The sequence below is a fragment of the Anopheles arabiensis genome, chromosome 2 (assembly GCF_016920715.1).
Source record: "Anopheles arabiensis isolate DONGOLA chromosome 2, AaraD3, whole genome shotgun sequence".
Taxonomy (NCBI): Eukaryota; Metazoa; Arthropoda; class Insecta; order Diptera; family Culicidae; genus Anopheles; species Anopheles arabiensis.
The window spans coordinates 27,552,919-27,558,156 of record NC_053517.1 but is presented as its reverse complement, the minus strand read 5'-3'; positions in this window follow the sequence as shown (position 1 = coordinate 27,558,156).

Below are 5,238 nucleotides of genomic sequence, written 5' to 3'. Positions count from 1 at the left end.
TTGGAAGTGTTTTTGGTTGATTTGTCCGTTCCGGTACGATGCATTTTAATTTATGCTGTGAATGATTGTAAAAATTTTCTCAATTATTGAGAAATATGTATCTTTTATATTTTGCTGTTGAAATGTAACACACACACACACACACAATGCAAAACGTTTCTTCTCATTATAGAGAAAGGAACTTTTAGAAAGAAATGATATAAAATTAGCCCTCATTCAATTCCTTTACCGCTTGCAAACAAATCCTCCCAATTATTTCTTACACACTAAAAACAAAAGCCCCCGATTGAAAAGGCCGCAAAAAAAATCAACCCCTTTTTCCCGACACTTTTCTTCCGCCACCCCTTCTCTAGCACCTCCATTCAGCCCCTCTGTGTGGTAAATGTGCATCACCTACCTTAGCAATGTCTAAATCATCCAATCCATTTTCCGAAATTCATCGAAACCGTTCGTTACTTGAACCTAAAACAAACGACCCGAAAAATCCACCACCATGGGAGCAGGATGAGGAGGAAGAGAAAGGAAGTTTTGAGTTTTGATCTACGCGCACCGAACAAAACCAAGAATCTGCCCCAAAAAAGGATGCCATTCCAGCAAAGGCTGGAAGAAAGAAAGCAAAAAAACTTTACAAATATTGTCCGCTCGCTCCCTGTTGCCTCCTCCCATGCAAGATAAAACATCATGGAAAGCAGTAACAACAGCCAAAAAAAAGCATAGAACAAGAAAGGAAGCAAAGGAAACATTTCTTATCATATTCCCCCTTCGGACAGTTGTGCCCCCGCCACAACAGGATGTCTCTGTAGCAAGACACAACAAAAAAAGAACGCAAAACGCGTCTATGCGTAGGCACGCAACTGATGTTGAACAAAACAAAACAAAAAATCACTATCACTTTCAAAGCCGCCTACTAAGTCGTTCGTCATTTTTAATTATTTTTCTTCACTGAACCCCGGCGGCCGGAAGCCTGCGCCTGCCAAGGATCCGCTCGAATACCCCAATTGGTCAAATACCCCATCGCTCGGGTTCCAGCTTTCTTTCTTTCTTCCGCTTGGTGGCTGGCGCTGCTGGAGAACGGCGTGCTGTGTTTAGGCATTTATCAACGCCTCAGTATCGGACCAATGGAATGCAGACTTTCGCGATCCTTCGCGGGCGGCCCAGTCCTTGTGTTTGTGGTTGGATTTTGCAACAATAATTTTTTGTGTGGGATTTCTTTTTTTCCGTTCTGTGATATATTTCTCTCTCCCTCTCTCTCTCTCTCTATATCCATTTTAGTTACTTACTTTATCGCTCATTCTTATATTTCAATGTTTTACCCCGTAACGTACCGTTCCATAATACATAATGTATTTAGTATAGGATTTTCATTTGGTGGCCTTTTTTGTACACACTTTGGTACAGCGAAATAGTTTTTTTTGCTTCTTCTTCAGAATGGTTATTTTGTTATATGGTGCTTGCAGGGCTCCGCTGGAATGTTTCGGATTGATTGTGCCTTAGAAACCTTTGATGATTGGTCCCGACCAGAAAGTTTAATTAGAAGGCATTAGAAAAGGGGGCAACGACATTGGGTGCAATGGTGTGATGTGCTGAACCTTTTGCAATGCTAATTATCATTCGCATTTATTTTATTTTTTGTGCTGGAAATAATGCTTCAAACGATGGAATGTGTTATCTGTTTCGTGATCGGCAATGGATAAAGCATAGTACCACAAATATCGCTAATTCGTGTACCGCTTTGACCATAACTTATAGTAAGTTTTGGAACGTTAAGCTAAATGAATACAAATTTCATTTGCCTTTTTTTACATCAAAACGTTTTCGATACAGCTTCAGCATTGACGTGCTTTCGTATTTTATCAACAAAAAAACACACACAACTGTCTACTGACACATTCGATTTCCTGAGAGCGATCGAAATTCCAACGACTTGATTGGTGCAGTTTTTGTGCCTTATGATTCAACCACAAGCTGTACCGAACGCCATTTGACTTCCCACCACACAGCCTACTGGATGCATTTAAAGGTTCGTGGCACGTTTTCTGCATAAAATCAACGTACGATCGATAGGACCAGCCCGGGCCCAAGGTGATAACTTGGTCGATCAAACCTTCCGTAAGAACAGAAGAAAAAAACACGCCTTTAAATCTTAAACATTCTTCGAGCGCATTGCTGTTGTGAAAGCTCTAAATCAAACCGAAATGGTACTTACCGATCACGACACTGGACACATTTCCAGCGCAGCCATCGCAAGAAAACGCGTTCGACGCGTCTCCCAAGATCATAAGGATCACGGGAACCAATTCGCGATCCTATCGGTATCAATACTGTACCACACAAATGCGCGACAGTGTCGTTAGTGGTCAATCCACAAACACGCACAGAAAAAAATCTACAGAAGTAAAACGTACAACGTAGCATCCCACACGCCCTTACACACCTTCGCTTCCCATGGCACCTTCGCCCCCATTGTAACCGCTCGACAACTGCTGGCGACCCCGCTGGAATGCCCGAATGGAGAATGTCGCAGGACAAAGCGGACCGTAGGGCCGTTTCTGTGATTTTCGGGTAAGTTTTATTATTTTAATCACGTGATCGTGGTCGTGAAGCTTGCGGAGTGATTTGTTTTTGCTCACCCGGGCAGAGCCGTTTTTTCAGCGTCTGCGGCCCGGTATTGCATGCTCCGGCGATGCGCACGGCAGGAATGTGAGTTTGGTCCGAGCCACGATTCCGTGGCCCTTTTGGTGAGCAGTTCGGTCGCTCTTTTTTTTGTGTGCATGTGCTTGTGTCCACATGGCTTGGCGCAAATGTTCGACGCTGCGCATTTTATCAGCAATGAACGCCGCTTTTCTTTTCTATCTGGGGTTTTTGTGTGTGTGCCCGCGCGTACGCCTCTGTTGGTCCAAAACTGTTGCTCCATACTGAGCCGTTCGCTAAAAGGGGTCCTGTTGTTTTTTTGTTCACCTCACTCGATGCATTCGATTGATCGATTTTAATTTACAATTTTAACCATCGCCTTGCCCTTGCGCCTTGTAAGCCTTGTGTCATCGGAAAGATTTATGAGACCGTTCGGGCACAACACATCAGACTGCCGTGGATGTACAGCGCAGTGACCGGTAGGCACCGAGTCGTTTACGAGCAAATTGAGCAATGATCTTCGCGTTAGACTGATCGGACTTCACACGGCACCTTCGGTGGACAAACGGACGCAAGAAGGGCAAGGACAGGACGTTATGGGCCAATGGTGGAGTTGGTGTTTGTGTTTAGAGGTGAACATGGCATACGAATTGAGAGAATCATATCTTAAATTTAATCAAAAGCACCACCAGAAATATCACAAAACTAAATTCACTTTCGCTTGACTACCTTTTTTCCATTTTTCACAATTCTTGGAATGATCATTGTAAGTTTAGAACTTACCTAAACTAAATAGTCATGCATGCAGAAGAGAAGAGTAGAAGAGTTTAACAAAAAAAAATCAATGATTGTTATTCTTAAAGAAGTAATAAACTAGCAGATGTTATCCTTCACTGTTTGGACGTTGTAAAGAACTTTAAACAATACTTATAACATTAATAAGTATTATTTTATGCCATAGGTTTTAGCGTGCTATCTTTCTCTTTTATCATGATTTGATTTTTATGAGCATAAATTAGCAATAAATTACTAAATACTAATACATACTTAGCAATAAAAATAATATGATAGTACACCACTGGCCATATGAAATATCGACATGTATTGGACAAAGACAGCAGAAAGCGTACAAATGCTAACGATAATTGTGAGCTAATCTTTTTTTATCTTCCGTCAGTTGTTAATTTCTTGTCCTTCTTGTTAACATTTTATAGAGTATTGCATCACAGTATTAGAATGCCATTGCAATCCTTTAACTAGTGTTTCATAAATCTTATCTTATTTTTACGTTTTTTTTCAGTCAAAAGTAAGTCGGAAGATCAATTTTACATTAGAAGCACATGCATTGTCTTGTAATAAATAATTTAATATATGTACGTATGTAAAAACAGTTAACGAGATTTCGTGTTGACCTTCAAAAACCTATCGGAATGTGCCCTAAACGAACGTTACGTGAGTGCCGAACAGTTTGCGCGCCAAAGCATCCAACCGTCACCCGGCCACGTGCTTCACATTCCCGGGTGATCTCGCCAGGATCTTGTAGCATCCCGCAGAACAGTAGAGCAAGAGCAAAAGAAAGGGACAGAAAGAAATGATGAGAAAGAATGATGTACAATGATAGTGTCATCGATACGAAACTGAGCTTGGTTGCAGAAAAGGGAAGGCAATCATTTTGCCCCCATTAAAAGATCTATCCCAGCCCAGCAACTCACGCACTACGGCCGACTGCGAGTGCGTGAGTTAACGCGAAGAATTAGCATATCGAAGAAGGTACACACAAAAAAACGCGTAAAGGGCGGAGCCACAATGGTTGAAAACAACCTTTCTTTTTTTTTTTTTGGTTACTCCAAACCATCATCATCTTCCACCGAAATACGCTCACCCTTACGCATTTAACCCTTAGGTTGTTGCAGAAGCACCGAAAATTACTTGATCGCACCGCAATTTTCCCTTCGCTCCCTCGTTTCAAATGTTGGCTTTGGTGTGTGTCGGTCTCTCTTACGCTATCTCGCACAGCAAACGGTCAGTCGGTATTCCATCTCTTTTTAACGAGATCACACGCACAAAAAAACTCGCAAAGGGGTTGATGTTTTTTTTCCGGTAGCCATGGAATTGCTGCTTCTGGTTTCTGCTCATCTCTGCGCTTTCGGTCGCTCTCATCATCGATACGAATTTTCCTTAACCCCTTTTTCTTAAGGGGCGACCCAGAGCGACGTCTTTTCACTCTTTCTACCTCTCTATTTCGGCTCGCGAGTCGAACCATACACGTACGCTCCGTACACGCCGGAGGAATGGAACGGCAATTCGATCTCCAATGCCCAAGAAACCGCTGCTGCTGCTGCTGATGACGGCGATGACGGTGATGATGGTAGCAGGATAACCAGAGAATCTAGCAGAGCAGAGAAGACACATGCAAGTGAAAGCGAGATGCACGAGCGCTGAACTGCATCTGGCGAGAACGAAACGGAACATCGGCCGAAAGCCGACCATGCTAGCGATCGGGTTTTTCTCGGCACGTTGCCCACTAGCTATGGCCAACAAAGCAACGGCACACAGCGAGCAAAAAAAAAACGCTGCTCACCAAACAAAAAGGACCACGTTTCCTTG